Genomic DNA, 19,390 nt, shown 5'->3' on the forward strand with positions numbered 1-19,390 from the left:
CGAACAGCTTGTTTCCACACTGAGGACATAGATGTGTCAGTGTTGGACTGGCCAAAGTTAAAAATCACACAACACCTGGTTATAGTACAACTGGTTTATTTGGAAGTATACTAGCTTTCGAGAGCTTCATTGGGTAGTTAGTGGGGCAAGATCACGGAACACAGAATTTGCTATAAATTCCGTGTCCTGCGATCCTGTTCCACTAGCTACCTGCTGGAGAAGCAGCGTCCAGTCAGTCCAGGTTTTTCTCTTTTTAATTCAAATTCACAGCAATGAAGCAGCCTATCACAATGGTAACAGACTGAGGACTGGTTACTGAGGCGTCAGTGGGGGAACACTTTTAGGCCAGTGACCAAAGTTCGATTAATTTTAAAGTAGCAATGGTTTTGTGTGTGGGAAATCATGTCACGCGAATTTGCCTGATGTTTTTGAAGAATTAACAAAGAGGATTGATGAGGGCACAGCGGTGAACGGGATCTGTATGGACTTCCGTAAAGTGTTTGACAAGGTTTCACATGGGATACAGGTTTGCAAGCTTAGATCATATGGAATACAGGGATAATTAGCCATTGGAAGTGGCTCGAAGGCAAGAGGTGGTGGTGTAAGTTTGCTTTTCAATATGGACGCCTATGCACACTCATGTGCTCCAAGGATCGGTGCTGAATCCACTGCTTTTCATCATTTATATCAATGATTTGGATGCAAACGTAGGAGGTATAGTTAGTAAGTTTGGAGGTGGCAACAAAATTGGAGGTTCAGTGGACAGTGAAGAAGGTTACCTCAGAGTACAATGGGATCTTGATCAAATGGGCCAATGGGCCGAGCAGTGGCTGTTGGAGTTTAATTTAGATAAATACGAGGTGCTGCACTTTGGAAAAAACAAATCAGAGCATGTAACATTCACTTACTGGGAAGGGTGTGTTGCTGAACAAAGAGACATTGGAGTGCAAGTTCATTGTACTTTGTAAGTGGAGTTGCAGGCAGATAGGATAGTGAAGAAGACATTTGGCATGCTTTCCTTTATCGGTCAGATGATTGAGTATTGGAATTAGGAGGTCATGTTTTGGCTGTACAGGACATTGATTAGGCCACGTGCGATTCTGGTCTCCTTCCAAATGAAGAATGTTGTGAATCTTGAAAGGGTTCAGATAATATTTACAAGGATATTGCCAGGGTGGAAGATTTGAGCTATAGGGAGAGGCTGAAATAGGCTGGGACTGTTTTCCCTGGAGAGTCGGAGGCTTCTCAAGTTTCATAAAATCACGAGAGTCTTGGATCGGACAAAGTCTATTCCTTGGGGTGAGAGTCCCAAATTGGAGGGCATAGGCTTAGAGTAAGAGGGAAAAATATAAAATGGATCGAAGGAGACAACTTTTTCACATAGAGGATGGTGTGTGTATGGAATGAGCTACCAGAGGAAGTGGTGGAGATTGGTACAATTACAGCATTTAAGAGGCATCTGGACGGGTATATGAATAGTAAAGTTTAGAGGGATACAGGCCAGGTGCTGGCAAAAGAGATTAAATTCGGTTAGGATATCTGGTTGGCATGAATGAGGTGGACCGAAGGGTTTGTTTCCATGCTGTACATCTCTATGACTAAGTGCAGTGTATCAGAGCATTCAGGGCTCCCTTCGTGACAACAAGGGAGTGTTTGCACTGTGGTGATATTTGCACTCTAAATCTACACATCTGTAAATGACAAACACCTCAACGTACAGAGACCAGGAGGGCAATCTGTCAAGGCTTGAATTCTCTAACCAGAGACGATGAGAACGAGAACATTTCTGGGGGCCATGATAGATGGATGTAGCTTCACAAATCAAAATACGTGTATCCTTCAGTTCCTTTGTTAAAAAAAACTTCCCCATTTAAACTGACTAACAGTTCCAGTATCCACTGTCATTTGTGGAGGAGGGTTCCAAACCTCTCCCATCCTTTGTGTGTGGATGTGCATCCTAACCTTCCTCCTGAATGCTCTGGCTCTCACTTTCAGACTGTGCCCCCTCGTTAGAGAATTGCCAGTCAATGGAAATCATTTATCTTTTTCTGTTAATGTCTTGGAGGACTTCACTCAGATCAGCCCTTAACCTTCAAGATTCTTGCGAACACAGGCTTCATTTGTATATCAAAAACAGAAATTGTTCAGCAGGTCTGGCAAGCATCTGTGAGAGAGAAAGTAGAGTAAATGTTTCAAGTCCAGAGACCCTTCTTCAGAACTAAGTTGCATGATCTCTCTTCATACCTTCAGAACATATGAAACCAGAACAGATGACAGAATACTAAAGTCAGGACATTCTGCAGCAGCAGTGACTTTGGGAGTCTCTGTCAATGGAAAATTGTACCATGAATGCTGCTCACTGGATTGTTATCACTGTTCTGGGGTCTGGATATGACTGACCAGTCAATGAGATGACAACGTTGTTGTTCAAAAGGTAAAACCACAGAGCAGATTAGCATCAGATAAAACCAAGTCCAAATGTCTTTATGCCACACCAGGAACACCAATAATAGCAAGGATGGTGTAGAATACCTTCTCCACCTGCTGAGTTGGTGGATACATTAATCCATGTGAGGTGGTCTGTCCCTTCAGGCAGCTGACAAGCTCCTTGTTTGAAACTCTGGGCTGATGCATTCCCAGAGATGCTGCCTTATACTGTCTGAAAGCTCCTTTGGGAGACTGACACGACAGCATTGCTCAGCTTTGTGTCAAAACTCTGACAATGAACAAACTCATTACAATAACAAGTTTAATCCCAATGATGAAGGAGTGTTACTGTTTAGTAAATCATAATGAAATAACAAAAAAACACAGAACCTGGGATCTCTCAGCAATAATGCTGCCCACACAAATACCGCGAGCCCCATCACAAGATCACAAATAATTTCAACCAATGCTGCATCGAGCCAGTTTATTCCATGTGTGAAAATATATCTCAGAGCTTTTCTTCTGTTCTCTAGAGTAGGAGCTGCCCTCTTTAAACAAGAGCATATCACTCACTGATTGAAATATGATTCTTCTTACACACTAAATTTATGCATTACTGCCGAGGTCAGCATTTATTCCTCATCCCTAATTGCCCAAGTACCAGAGGTACATGACGGGCTTTCCTGGAGGAATGGGACTGAGTGAACAAGATGGGCTTCCAACAATGGAGGTATCACTGATGTCACTCTTATTGTCATTCTTTATACTTCCCAAAGGGCAACTAGGGACGAGTAATAAACACTGGCCCAGCCAGTGATGCCCACATCCCATCAATGGATAAGAATAAAGTGATAACCCTGGAGGTTCCATCTACCTTATAGCCCCTGGTCTGTATTCATCAGGATCATACCTATGTGTGGTGATATGTGCCTTTTCCAAACTACAATCATAACCAACAGTATCCCAAGATATATCATGGTGAGTGCAGTTAGGGCCACAGCTTGATGTGAGAGGAGCCGAATTCATGGATGACAGGCTATGGGCATGTGATCATATGGCCTGTTCCTTCACATTTACTTAAGAGTGGTCCCTATAAATGTCCCCTCTATCTCCACATTATGTTGGAGAAAGATATGATAAGCCATCTAAATACATTTTTAATATAATTCCGTTAATTTGGACATCATCCTAACTTCGTCACTTGGTATAATTGGAATCCCTAGTACTGAGAGTGCCCTTGCATTTGCCATTAAACCAGACGATGGTGAGCTGCTGTCATTGGGGTGAATGGTGGCTCAGTGCTCAGTATTGCTGCCTCACAGCACCAGGGACACGGGTTCATTTCCAGCCTTGGGGGACTATCTGTGTGGAGTTTGCACATTCTCCCCGTGTCTGCATGGGTTTCCACCTACAGGCCAAAGATGTTCAGGTTAGGTGAATTGGCCATGCCAAATTGCCCACAGTGATAGGTGCTTTGTCAGGGCTAAATATGGGGTAGGGAAATGGATCTGAGTGGGTTCCTTTTCAGAGGGCCGGTGTGGACTTGTTGGGCTGAAGAGCCTGTTTCCATATTATAGGGAATGTAATTTAAACTGACAGTGAGAGATATTGGGGTGGGTCTTCTCCTGGAACAAATGTTTACACTGTTTGTCACAAATTTACTGTGGGGATTTCCCTTGGCTGGCCTGTCTGAACTCCTTCCTCATCCTGTTCCTGCAGATACTGCACAGGTTGTCCCAGCAATAATGACGGTGGGCAACAAAACTGCATTCTGTGCAGTATCTACAGCACAGAGACCCAGAGATGGAGAGCAGGAGGAAGTCTGTGATTCTGCTCCTCACCATCTCTTGGAGCTTCACCCTCCTGTTGTTCATCTATGTTTTAAGTTTCTTACATGATGTTATTCAAGGAGTCCATCCTGAAGATTACTCGCTTTTCCTGCATACCTTCACAAAACTTGGTTATATACTGCAGACCCTAAGTTGGTGCACAAACATGTTTATTTATGCGGCAACATTATCTCGGGTCAGAGTGAAGATCACTAACACAGCAAAGTATAGAGTCACGCGAATTCATTGCATAATGAATAAATAAAACTCCTGAGCGAAGCCACAGGGGGGTCCTGTTGTTCCAGAAGGAACACAGCCAAGGAATTCCAGGAATTTCACACAGGGATATATTTCCACTTCAAGATGGTGAGAAGCTTGGAAGGCAATTTGTATAAGGTGGTGTTCCCATGTATTTGTTGCCATTGTCCTAAATGGAAGTAGCTGTGGGTTTGTAAGGTGCTGTCTGAGGATCTTTGGTGAATATCTGCACTGCATTTGTATTTGGTACACACTGCTGCTGCTGAGCATCTTTGGTGGAGGGAGTGGATATTTGTGGTTGGGGTGCCAATCAAGCAGGTTGCTTTATCCTGGATGGTGTCAAGTTTCTTGGATGTTTATTGGAGCTGCACTCAGACAGGCAAGTGGAGCATATTCCATCACATCCGACAGAGAGTCCTTATCCCAGTGCAGAGAGAGGATTGAGCTGAGAACCGGCAGATTCCCCATCTTAGCATAACCCAAAGGAATTGTCCAGGAAAGTGGAGTCTCCTACTGGGTAAGTTCTATCAGCTTGGAACCCTCTAAGTGTCCATCAAAAATCAAATTCTTCAGCGGGTTCTGACACAGTTAAACAGACTAGTTAATCTGTAAATATTCCATGTCAACTAACCCTCTACTAATGTCCCAAATAGGTACCTATGAGCTGTTTTGAAGTGAGAAATCGTGGCAGGTGATTACATGATATTATCAGAACCCACTCACCAAAGAAATGCCTGGCCTCTATTTTTCAGCATCAAGCTTTCAGTTTCTTTGGGCTGCTTATCCATTGCAGTCTCATCAGAAATTTCCTGCCATTGATTACGACACAGAGATCGAACCTCTCTGTTAATTAAACCAAACACCCAGAGAGTCTTAGTTCACCCTGTAATCTGTAAAATTAATAGGGACAGAGAACTCTAAAATTCCAATACATTAAGAAAATTATAATTATTTTCTTAACTCAAATAGTGAACACTAAACAACAACTGTTCACAAATCCTAGTCCCCTTCTTTTACCTACTTAGTAGCCGACTCCAACTCCACAAAAGTACACTGTTCCGATTATTAAACTCGACACTTATTAAGCATTGCTTTAACTTAATCTCAAGACCAAACATGTCCCTCTGAATTCAATCCTCTGGCTGCTGATCTCGCTGGACCGTCTTGTTTCTTTTGTTTCACTGTGAGAAGGTTTTACCTGAAAAGATACTTTGGTTAAAATCGTTTTCTAATTTATTTGAGAGTAAGATGTGAGATGGCCATTTAGCTCTTGGGCTCGGCAGCAGTTGCTCGCTATTGGATGGCAGTTGCTCTCCCTCATACTTTCAAAATACCGGGTTTATATAACACCCACGACTCAATAAACTCTTATAATCAGTTTCAAGATGTAAAAACAATCAAATCCAGTGCCATTGGTTTCTGGTATACTGGGCACAACTTAAACTATTTGGGTAAATTGGAATTGTGGTCAAAACAGCAGCCAAACCTCAAGTAATTGGAACATGTATCTGTTTTGGAACAGCTCCACTCTCAGATTGCAGGTGTTGCTGTGCTTAAATTCAAAAAGCACTTTCGATCTTGCAGCCAACAAATACTCTGTAGACTTTGGAACAATGTGGATTCGTTGGTTACAGTTCCAGATACAGACTGTACATCCATCTGCAGTGTCACCAAAAAACCAGATTCACCGACACTGCACTCACCCCTCCTGACTGATCCCTACCTAACACTGCAATCTCCCCTCCCTGACTGATCCCTACCCAACACTGCAATGAAGGCCTCCCCGACTGATCCCTACTCATCACTGCAATCTCCCCCTCCCTGACTGATCAATATCCCACATTGCAATCTCCCCCTCCCTGACTGATCCCTACCCAACACTGAAATCTCCCCCTCCCTGACTGATCCCTTCCCAACACTGCAATCTCCCCCTCCCTGACTGATCCCTACCCAACACTGCAATCTCCCCCTCCCTGACTGATACCTACCCAATACTGCAATCTCCCCATCACTGACTGATTCCTACTCAACGCTGTACACACCCCTCCCTGACTGATCCCTACCCAACACTGCAATGACCCCCCTCCCCGACTGATCCCTACCCAACACTGCAATCTCCTCCTCCCTGACTGATCCCTACCCAACACTGCAATGACGCCCTCCCCGACTGATCCCTACCCATCACTGCAATCTCCCCCTCCCTGACTGATCAATATCCCACATTGCAATCTCCCCCTCCCTGACTGATCCCTACCCAACACTGCAATCTCCTCCTCCCTGACTGATCCCTACCCAACACTGCAATCTCCCCCTCCCTGACTGATCCCTACCAAACACTGCACTCACCCCCTCCCTCACTTATCCATACCCAACACTGCAATCTCGCCCTCCCTAACTGATCCGTACCTAACACTGCAATTCCCCCTCCCTGACTGATCCCTACCCAACACTGCACTCACCCCCTCCCTCACTGATCCCTACCCAACACTGTAATCTCCCCCTCCCTGACTGATCCCTACCAACACTGCAATCTCCCCCTCACTGACCGGTCCCTACCCAAAACTGCACTCACCCCTCCCTGACTGATCCCTAACCAATACTACAATGTCTCCCTCCCTGACAGATCCCTACCCAACACTGCAATCTCCCCCTCCCTGACCGATCCCTACCCAAACTGCAATCTCCCCCGCCAAGGAAAAAAGAATAACTAGAGAGGAAATAGGACCCTTCAAGGACCAAAGTGGACATGTGTGTGCAGAATAGCAGGAGGTATTTCTCCTCTGTGTTGACCTTGGAGAAGGACTTGAAGGCTTGGGAACTTGGGAAAGTAAGTGATGATCTATTGGGGTCAGACCATATCACAGGAGAGGATGTGTTGAATGCATTAGAATGTCTGAAGGTGGATAAATCTCCTGGACCTAACCAAACATATCCAACATCTCCTCAAGAGGCGAGGGAAGTACTTGTGCGGTCCCTGCTGATCTTTTTACTCACCGTTAATCACGGGTGAGGTCACGGAATACTGGAGGACAGTATATGTTGCACCCTTATTCAAGAATGGCTGCAAAGATAAACCTGGGAACTATAGATCAGGAAACCTAATATCCGTGGTAAGTAAGTTACTTGAGAAGATGCTGAGAGATTAGATAGACATGCATTTGGAAATACAACATTCGATTGGGAGTAGTCAGCAAAGCCTTGTGCATGGGAGACCATGCCTCACAAATTTGTCAGCGTTCTTTATTGAAGTGATCAGTAGGTTTGACGAGGGCAGACCAGTACATGTGGACTCTACAGATTTCAAGAAGGCCTGTGATAAGGTTCCACATGGTACCTTGCTCTGGAAGGTTAGATCGCATGGAATCCAGGGAGCGTTGGCAAACTGAGTACACAATTGGCTTGATGGTAGGAAGCAGAGGGTAACAGTCAGACTGGAGTCCTGTGACTAGTGGTGTTCCTCAGCGGTCATAGAATCATAGAATCCCTCATCCGTGGAAACAGGCCCTTCGGCCCAACATGTCCACTGGCCCTCTGAAGATTATTTCACTCAAACCCATTCCCCGACTTTATTACTCTACATTTACCCCTGACTAATGCAACTTACTTCCACATCCATGAACATTCTCGGCAATTGAGCATTGCCAATTTACTTGACCTGCAGATCTTTGTATTGTGGGAGGAAACCGGTGCACCCAGACGAAACCCACGCAGACATGGGGAGAACGTACAAACTCAGTTGGTGTGGCATGGCGGCTCAGTGGTTGGCACTGATGCCTCACAGTGCCATGGACCCGGGTTCGAACCCAGCCTCGGGTGACTGTGTGGAGTTTGCACATTCTCCCTGTGTCTGCGTGGGTTTCCTTTGGGTGCTCCGGTTTCCTCCCCATTCTAAAAATGCGCAGGTCAGATGAATTCGCCGTGCTAAATTGTCCATAATGCTAGGTGCATTCGTCAAGGGAAAATATGGGTAGGGAGAATGGCTCTGGGTGGGTTACTCTTCAGCAGGTTGTGTGGTTTGTTGGGCCAAATGGCTGTTTCCATACTGTAGGAAATCTAACCCCAACAGGATCGAACCCACGCAGACTATCCTGTGAGGTTGGAATTGAACCCAGATCCACGGTGCTGTAAGGCAGTAGTGCTAACCACTGATCCATTGTGCCACTGACCGAGTCATTGCTCGGCCCATTGCTGTTTGTTATCGAAATCAATGATTTGGATGAGAATGTTTAAGGCATGATTAGAACGTTTTCGGATTACACTAAAATAAGTGAGGAAGGTTCTCAGCAATTGCAACAGGGCCTTGATCAGCTGGGGAACTGGGCTGAGAAATGGCAAATGGAGTTTAATACAGACAAGTGCGAAATCTTGCATTTTGGAAAGTCACATCAAGACAGGGGTTTCATGGTGAATGGTAGGGCCTGAAGGAGTGCAGTGGAACAGAGGGACCTTGGATTCCAAGATCACGGCTCTCTGAACTCAGGGAGACAGGGCAGTGAAGAAGGCTATTGGCACACTGGGCCCTTCACCAGTCAGGGCATGGAATATCGAAGTTGGGAAGTTCTGTTGTAGTTGTGCAGGATGTTGGTGAGGCCGCACTTGGAATATTGTGTTCAGTTTTACCCACCTTGCTATCGGAAGGATGTTATTAAACTGGAAAGAATATAGAAGAAACTTACAAGAATTTTGCCAGAATTCAACTAGACAGATACAGAGAGAGGTTGGACAAGCCCGGACGTTTTTTTTTATTGTGTAGGAGACTGAAAGGTGACCTGAAAGACGTGTATAAGGTCATGGGAGGCATGGATAGGGTGAATGCACTCAGTCTTTATCCAAGGCTTGGGGAATCAAGGACGAAAGGGCATCAGTTTAAGGTGAAAGGGGAACGATTAAAAGGGAACCTGAGGGACAATGCTTTTCCCCAGAGGGTGGTACACATACGGAATGAACTACCAGTGCAAGTGGTCGAGGAGGATACATTTAATAACATTTAAAAGGCACTTGGAAAAATACATGGAGAGGAACGTATTGGAAGGATATGGGCCAAGTGCAGGGAAACGGGGTAAGTGTGAATGGGCCAGTTTGGGCCAAAGAGCCTGTGTCCATTCTGTAGAAATCTATGACTCTATGAGTATACCCAGACGTCCCATATTACATAAATAGCCAAAGCAACACGAAAACGAGCCGGTACAAATGTGAAACAGTAGTGCAGAATTTGGCAGGAAGCCAGCCTGGCCGTGCAGTGAATAATTCCTGGCACAGGAGCTGTAGTGAGATGCCCATAGAGAACTGGGGAAGGAAGTTGGAAAGCTCACTCCACTCCGATAGCCTGGAGCACACCAGGCTGGGATAAGGCAGCTGGGATCCAGTCACCCCAGGGAAACCTACAGGCTGTGACAGAGCTAGGTCTCCGACACAATGAGCAGGACAGAACGTTGCTGGAAACTCTCACCCACATGGGACGACTCCAGTTACAATTGGAAAGAGCCCAATCCAGTGAAAGGAGGGTCTCTGGGTACGGGGAGGCATCCTCAGGTTAAATTGACAATCTGGAAGGACAGAGTATGAGCTCCAAACAGCTGCATGGGTCCTGTACACCTGCAACACGGATCAACACACATCAGGCCCGAGTAGGAGGTGTCAGGAGCAAATACAATCCCTAGGGAACTAGGATTCCTCCCAGAATGGGATAATGTGTGCCTTTGAGTTTCTGTGTCCCCAGGGAGATAATGACAGGCCCCACACTGACACATCCACATCCGCTCACAGATGTGGACTACCACTGCCTGTCTCCCAGGTAACTGCACCTTTTGCCGCCAACCCTGAGCCACAGCCGAACTCAGATTCCATGAATCATGTGGTTACCCAGTGTAAAGCAGCTGATGGTCTCATTCCGTACACAACAGCCATTCCAGGTACCCAGCTGGTGGGCAGCACCAAAAAGATCCCGTCTCTGTCCCAGATACATGTTTGGATGAGATTGACTGACAGTCTGTCATACACAGAGTGGACGCTGAGGATCAAACCAAATGAATCGCCATGTGCCTTAGTCGAGCAGCCATTCAGCCCTCCCTGAAGGACAACAGCTAGGGAGGGGCATCCATGATGAGATGAAGGCAGCGATCCTCACTGCTCGAGGGCAGGATAAGGCATATCCTGCAGAGGCGCTACATAACTGCAGAACAACAACCAGGGGAAAGCCCCTCCTCTCCCCTGTCAGCTTCACCCGGAGACTCTGGGCCCAATTTGTCTGGATGTTTGGGGATATGACCTGCACCTCTCTTACCGATGTGAAACTGGGCCCGACCCTTTGTCTTCCATGTCTCAGAAAAGAGGAGGGACACCTGGGATTCCACCCCTCAGACGCGCCCGTAATGAGGCTTGGGCCCTCTGCTAATTTATAGCTGAATAGGAAACAGACTTCAGGGATTTCCACATTGTGTTACAGGAGCTCTAGGATCAGAAGCGATTGGTAGGGTTTCCTGGAGAACGGTTGCATGGTAGTGGGATACCGAGCAACCTGCCTGGACTAGAGGTCAGAGTTGGGACAGCGATATCCAAGGAAGCCCACCAGGAGAATTCCTCAGAAACAAAATTAAAAACGGGCTGTGACCAGGAGGGAAGGCTCCTCCCCCAGCTTGTCCCACACATACCAGGCTCTCACAGGGAATTATAAACTCACAGGGAATTCCTTGTTCACGAACATTTATCACAAACTGACACTAATCATAATGAATGTATCAGGGATACAGTAATCATAGTGGTGTCCTTCCCCATTAAAATAATCATGTTCTCAACTGACCCACAGGATAATGCGACAAAGGACAGGGAAATTTGAGGGAAAACACAGAACCCAGAAAAGTAATTAACAGACAAAAGAAAAAAGAACTCCTTAATGATGTAGCCACGATATACAGGGCAGGAGTTTTACCGGTCAGCACGTTGACTTGGCTAATTTGGAGAATAAACTCAGGATCCTGACCCAACAACTCTCTAATGAAACGGAGAAAGACTTAATACAGAAAACCCAGAGGAGACCATGGAACAACTGGTGGAGAATCAGGCTAACCATCACTTAGTGACCAAACTGGAGGGTCAGGCCAACACGATTAACCAGATCATCCACGGCCCAAGCAGAGATGACGGTGAGCAGTAAAACCACACCGTGTGCAGTAACAGGATGATGGAACAGCTGAGGGAGGAGCAGGCCAGCCAAGGGAAAGTCCCATGCCGGGTTAGTGACAAATAGCGTAAACATTTGTTCAAGGAGAACACCCACACCAACGTCTCTCACTGTCAGTGACAGCAGCTCACCAAGGGCTGGGTTAATGACAGCTGTAAGGACACTCTCGGTGGGACACCTGGGCTTGGTATGAGGGATTCCACTTAACCCAAGTGACCAAAGTTAGAATGAAGTCAAAATTATCGAAGTTGTATAAAAAAGGTATTTGGATGGGCTACCATGATGTTCTTCCACTTTCTGTGGAGATAGAGGGAACATTGCCAGGGACCATACGTACGTAAATGGGAAGGACCAGGTCATACCATGACATTCCCATAGTCTGTTATCCAAGAATTCGGCTCCTCTCACATCGGCTGTGGTCCTAACTGCACTCACCTTGATATATCTCGGGATACCGGTGGCGAGGATTGCAGGCTGTAACAGATGGGTACGATCATGGTGAATAATGCCTGGACATACCCCCAGGGGCTGGAAGGTAGATGGAACACCCCGGGTGATCACCTTAGTTTCATTCATTTGCATGTTTGAGTTTTCCTGGCTGGGCCAGTATTGATTTCCTGCCCAGAGTTGCCCTGACGACAGATTGGCAATGTTAAATTGCCCATTGTGTCAAGGGATATTCGGGCTAGCTGGAATAGCCATAGGAAATGCAGGGTTTCAGGGATATCGTTGGGGGAGTGGGTCTGAGTTGGAATCTCTTCAGAGGGTCATTGTGGACTCAATGGTCCGAACGGTCTCAGTAATAGCCTTGAGGAATTCTGTCAGAGACGTGTTGTGTGACATTACACGGACGGTAGGAGCACCAGTTGGCCATTCGGTCTCTGATACCCCATTCAGACAGATCAGAGCTGATCTGACTGTGGCTGAACTCCCTGTCCATCTCTGTTCCCAATAAACATGGGCTTCCTTGATCATCAAGGAGCTCCTGAACTCAGCCTTGAATATCTTCCCTGCTCCCTGCAGATGAGAATGCCACAGCTTGCAGATCCCTCAGGACAAAGGAACATCCTCACCTCAATCTGAAATGGGAGCACCCTTACATTTAAAGTGATTGCCCTTGCACCAAATTACCTCCTATTTGTGACATGATGCACAACAAATAAAACAGACGTAGACCATTCAACCCTCTCAAACCTGGCCCACATAACCACTGGCTGTTTCGTTGATCAAATATGTATCAAGTTCAGCCTTCACTGCTGTCTGGGCAACACATTATCTGATACATCCTTATCTCAGTCTGAAGTGGAAGAGGCCACATTTTCAAACATTCTACAGTTCCCCTTGTTCGACACACCCTCACTTGGGGGGCCATCCTCTCAGCATCCAGCCTGTGAAGTCCTCTCAGGGTCAGTTATGTCATAATATGATCAGGTCTGTTTCTGCTGAACTTCAAAGGGTATACATCCAAACTGCGCATGGGATGAACACATCATCCCAGGAATCAACCGAGTGAGCTGTGTCCACACACTTTCTCAAGTAATGAAATTCTTTCTGAGGCAAGGAGATAAAAACAGTCTCATACAGTCTTCCAGGTGCGATCTCAGTAAAACTGGGAACAGCTACAGCAACGCTTCCTTCATGGGTGACTCCTTGCAAGAAACACTAAAATTGTGACAAGAGCCAGAGGGCACTTGTTTTCTCTGAAGTTAGGCAACTTTGATTGGCTAAAGAGATGAAGAGATTTTTCTCCTTTTTTCAATGTGCTGTGAGGCATAGAATTACAGAATAGAATCCTTACAGTGCACAAGATGCTAAGTTGCCCCTCAAGTCTGCACTGACCTCAAGCCCAACACCCCATCCTATCCCTGCATTTCCCAGAGCTAATCCAATGAACCTGCACAATCCTGGTCACTCTAGGACAAATACACCATGGCCAATCATCTAACCTGCACATTTTCAGACTGGAGTACTGAGTAAAATCCCATGCAGACACATGGAGAATGTGCAAACTCCACACAGACTGTTGACCCAGACTGGAATCAAGCCAATGCTCCTGGCGCTGTGAGGCAACAGTACTAACCATTAAGGTACTGTAACCTTACCTCCAAATTAATGTATAATTTGTTTGCTTGCCTACCTCACAGTTAATGCAGTGATGATCTTCATGCTGCTTGATAAAGAATGTGGATTGTCTCGATGTGATACCCATTACTTGGTGGCCATGGTAGTGTCAGGTCGACTGGTCGTTATCCTCAACCTGATATTGAGACACATTCTGATTGTTTATTGAAAACACCACCATTTCCTATAGAGCGTCCCCATGTGTCGTATCTATGCTGTAATGCTTTATATCGGGGCGGACGGTCCTGTCTGGTTTGCCATCACTTTCACCTTCGGCCAATTGTTGCCAGAAGCTGAAGTTAATTATTGCAGTTAGAAAACTGTTCTGGAAACAGCGACTGTGCTGAGCTGTTTAAAGAACATCTTCTGGTATTTTATGTTCCCAGCTCGGTATTGGCTGGATAACCCCCCCTAGCTTTGTGATGTAACAATCGGTGTTTATTACTCCTGAGTCTGGATTATAATTGAGTACTTCCACCACATTCTAACCTGACTTTCCAATTTCCCCTGATTCTGCTGCTCAAAGTTTTAATCATCAAACACATGTTAATGACCACCAGAGCCCACAGGAGACCAGTGGAGAGTCTCACAGGGACACCGAAATGTAAAGCTGAAGTAAATCCATCTTGTTACTGTTAGTGTTAACAATGTGTTCAATATGGAGCCAAATGTTTGTGATAGGCTATTGGTCTACGAATCAACATGAATTGTGCTGGAATTGGGATTCATGATGCAGTTTCTCAGTTGCTGCATGGTATTTTTGCCTTTACCCTGACCAAGTTCAGGCAGCAACTGAAGAAGGTGCTGAAATATCCCTTCACTCTAATCAATGAGAGAATCAATCAAATTCATTTGATGTGTACTTATTGGGTCGAACAGCCTGTTTCCGCACTGAGGACATAGATGTGTTAGTGTTGGATTGGCCAAAGTTAAAAATCGCACAAGACCTGGTTATAGTACAACTGGTTTATTTGGAAGTATACTAGCTTTCGAGAGCTTCATTGGGTAGTTAGTGGGACAAGATCACGGAACACAGAATTTACTATAAATTCCGTGTCCTGCGATCCAGTTCCACTAGCTACCTGCTGGAGGAGCAGCGTCCAGTCAGTCCAGGTTTTTCTTTTTTTAATTCAAATTCACAGCAATGAAGCAGCCTATCACAATGGTAACAGACTGAGCAGGGGTTACTGAGGTGTCAGTTGGGGAGCACTTTGGGGCCAGTGACCAAAGTTTGATTAATTTTAAAGCAGCAATGGTTTTGTGTGTGGGAAATCATGTCACACGAACTTGACTGATTTTTTTTTTCAAGAAGTAACAAAGAGGATTGATGAGGGCAGAGCGGTGAACGGGATCTGCATGGACTTCAGAAAGGTGTTTGACAAGGTTCCCCGTGGAATACTGGTTAGCAAGCTTAGATCATATGGAATACAGGAATAATTAGCCATTTGAATTGACTCGAAGGCAAGAGGTGGTGGTGTAAGGTTGCTTTTCAGACTGGAGGCCTATGCCCACTGATGTGCTCTAAGTATCGGTGTTGAGTCCAGTGCTTTTTATCATTTATGTAAATGATTTGGATGCAAACGTAGGAGGTATAGTTAGTAAGTTTGTAGATGGCAACAAAATTGGAGGTCCAGTGGACAGTGAAGAAGGTTTCCTCAGAGTATAATGGGATCTTGATCAAATGGGCCAAAGGGCCGAGCAGTGGCTATTGGAGTTTAATTTAGATAAATACGAGGTGCTGCGTTTTGGAAAAGCAAATCAGAGCATGTCATATCCACTTAATGGTAAGGGTGTGTTGCTGAACAAAGAGACATTGGAGTGCAAGTTCATTGTACTTTGTAAGTGGAGTTGCAGGCAGATAGGATAGTGAAGAAGGCATTTGGCATGTTTTCCTTTATTGGTCAGATGATTGAGTATTGGAATTAGGAGGTCATGTTGTGGCTGTACAGGACATTGGTGAGGTCACGTGCAATTATGGTTTCCTTTCAAACGAAGAATGTGGTGAATCTTGAAAATATTTCCAAAGATATTGCCAGGGTGGAGGATTTGAGCTATAGTGAGAGGCTGAAATAGGCTGGGGCTGTTTTACCTGGAGAGTCGGAGGCTTCTCAAGTTTCATAAAATCACGAGGGGCATGGATCGGATGAAGTCTTTTCTCTGGGGTGAGAGAGTCCCACATTGGAGGGCATAGGCTTAGAGTAAGAGGGAAAGATATAAAATGGACCTAAGGAGACAACTTTATCACATAGAGGATAGTGTGTGTATGGAATGAGCTACCAGAGGAAGTAGCGGAGATTGGTACAATTTCAGCATTTAAAAGGCATCTGGACGGGTATATGTATAGAGGGATACAGGCCAGGTGCTGGCAAAAGAGACTAGATTCGGTTAGGATATCTGGTTGGCATGAATGAGGTGGACCAAAGGGCTTGTTTCCATGCTGTACATCTCTATGACTAAGTGCAGTATAACAGAGCATTCAGGGCTCCCTTAGTGACAACAAGGGAGTGTTTGCACTGTGGTGATGTTTGCACTCTAAATCTACACATCTGTACATGACAAACACCTCAACGTACAGAGACCAGGAGGGCAATCTGTCAAGACTTGAATTCTCTAAACAGAGACTGTGAGAACGAGAACATTTCTGAGGGGCATGATAGATGGATGTAGCTTCACAAATCAAAACACGTGTTTCCTTCAGTTCCTTTGTTAAAAAAAACTTCCTCATTTAAACTGACTAACAGTTCCAGTATCCACTGTCATTTGTGGAAGAGAGTTCCAAACCTCTCCCATCCTTTGTGTGTAGATGTGCATCCTAACATTCCTCCTGAACGCTCTGGCTCTCATTCTCAGACTGTGCCCCAGTGTTAGAGAATTGCCAGCCAATGGAAATCATTGTGTCAAAACTCTGACAATGAACAAACTCATTCCAATGACATGTTTAATGCCAATGATGAAGGAGTGTTACTGTTTAGTAAATTATAATGAAATAACAAAAAAAAAGAACCTGGGATCCCTCAGCAATAATGCTGCCCACACAAATACCATGAGCCCCATCACAAGATCACAAATAATTTCAACCTTATAGCCCCTGGTCTGGTCTGTATTCATCAGGATCATACCTATGTGTGGTGATATGTGCCTTTTCCAAACTACAATCATAACCAACAGTATCCCAAGATATATCATGGTGAGTGCAGTTAGGGCCACAGCTTGATGTGAGAGGAGCCGAATTCATGGATGACAGGCTATGGGCATGTGATCATATGGCCTGTTCCTTCACATTTACTTAAGAGTGGTCCCTGTCAATGTCCCTTCTATCTCCACATTATGTGGGAGAAAGATATGATAAGCCATCTAAATACATTTTTTAATATAATTCCGTTAATTTGGACATCATCCTAACTTCGTCACTTGGTATAATTGGAATCCCTAGTACTGAGAGTGCCCTTGCATTTGCCATTAAACCAGACGATGGTGAGCTGCTGTCATTGGGGTGAATGGTGGCTCAGTGCTCAGTATTGCTGCCTCACAGCAGCAGGGACATGGCTTCATTTCCAGCCTTGGGGGACTGTCTGTGTGGAGTTTGCACATTCTCCCCGTGTCTGCATGGGTTTCCACCTACAGGCCAAAGATGTGCAGGTTAGGTGAATTGGCCATGCGAAATTGCCCACAGTGATAGGTGCTTTGTCAGGGGTAAATATAGGGTAGGGAAATGGATCTGAGTGGGTTCCTTTTCAGAGGGCCGGTGTGGACTTGTTGGGCTGAAGAGCCTGTTTCCATATTATAGGGAATGTAATTTAAACTGACAGTGAGAGATATTGGGGTGGGTCTTCTCCTGGAACAAATGTTTACACTGTTTGTCACAAATTTGCTGTGGGGCTTTCCCTTGGCTGGCCTGTCTGAACTCCTTCCTCATCCTGTTCCTGCAGATACTGCACAGGGTGTCCCAGCAATAATGACGGTGGGCAACAAAACTGCATTCTGTGCAGTATCTACAGCACAGAGACCCAGAGATGGAGAGCAGAAGGAAGTCTGTGATTTTGCTCCTCACCATCTCTTGGAGCTTCATCCTCCTGTTGTTCATCTATGTTTTAAGTTTCTTACATTATGTTATTCAAGGAGTCCATCCTGAAGATTACTCGCTTTTCCTGCATAACTTCACAAAACTTGGTTATATACTGCAGACCCTAAGTTGGTACGCAAAGAAGTTTATTTATGGGGCAACATTATCTCGGTTCAGAGTGAAGATCACTCACACAGCAAAGTAGCGAGTTACACAAATTCCATGCATAATGAACAAATAAAACTACTTAGCGAAGCCACAGGAGGGTCCTGTTGATCCAGACATGAAACAATTCATGGGATGTTGTCATCACTGCCGAGGCCCAGCATTTATTACCCATCCCTAGTTGCCCCATGAGACGTTGGTGGTGAACTGCCTTCTTGAAGCGTTACTGTCCATGTAAGTAAACCCATAACGTTGTTAGGGAAGGAATTCCAGCAATTTCACACAGGGATATATTTCCACTTCAAGATGGTGAGAAGCTTGGAAGGCAATTTGCATACGGTGGTGTTCCGATGTATTTGTTGCCATTGTCCAAAAGGGAAGTGGCTGTGGGTTTGGAAGGTGCTGTCTGAGGATCTTGGGTGAATATCTGCACTGCATTTGTAGGTCGTACACACTGCTGCTACTGAGCATCTTTGGTGGAGAAAGTGGATATTTGTGGTTGGGGTGCCAATCAAGAAGGTTGCTTTGTCCTGGATGGTGTCAGGTTTGTTGTTTATTTATTGGAGTTGCATTCAGACAGGCAAGTGGAGCATATTCCATCACATCCTACAGAGTGTCCTTATCCCAGTGTAGAGGCAGGTATGAGCTGGGAACCGGCAGATTCCCCATGTTAGCACAATCCAAAGGAATTGTGCAGGAAAGTGGAATTTCCTAATGGGTAAGTCCTATCAGCTTGGAACCCTCTAAGTGTCCATCAAAAATCAAATTCTTCACCGGGTAGTGATACAGTTAAACAGACTAGTTAATCTGTAAATATTCCATGTCAACCAACCCTATACTAATGTCCCAAATAGGTACCTATGAGCTGTTTTGAAGTGAGAAATCGTGGCAGGTGATTACATGATATTATCAGAACCCACTCACCAAAGAAATGCATGGCCTCTATTTTTCAGCATCAAGCTTTCAGTTTCTTTGGGCTGCTTATCCATTGTAGTCTCATCAGAAATTTCCTGCCATTGATTACGATGCAGAGGTCGAACCTCTCTGTTAATTAAACCAAACACCCAGAGAGTCTTGGTTCACTCTGTAATCTGTTAAAGTAAAAGGGACATAGAACTCTAAAATTCCAATACATTAAGAAAATTATAATTATTTTCTTATCTCTAATCTTGAACACTAAACAACAACTGTTCACAAATCCAAGTCCCCTTCTTTTACCTACTTAGTATCTGACTCCAACTCCACAAAAGTACACTGTTCCAATTATTAGAGTCGACACTTATGAAGCATTGCTTTAACTTAATCTCAAGACCAAACAGGTCCCTCTGAATTCAATCCTCTGGCTGC

The sequence above is a fragment of the Chiloscyllium punctatum genome, chromosome 19 (assembly GCF_047496795.1).
Source record: "Chiloscyllium punctatum isolate Juve2018m chromosome 19, sChiPun1.3, whole genome shotgun sequence".
Classification (NCBI taxonomy): Eukaryota; Metazoa; Chordata; class Chondrichthyes; order Orectolobiformes; family Hemiscylliidae; genus Chiloscyllium; species Chiloscyllium punctatum.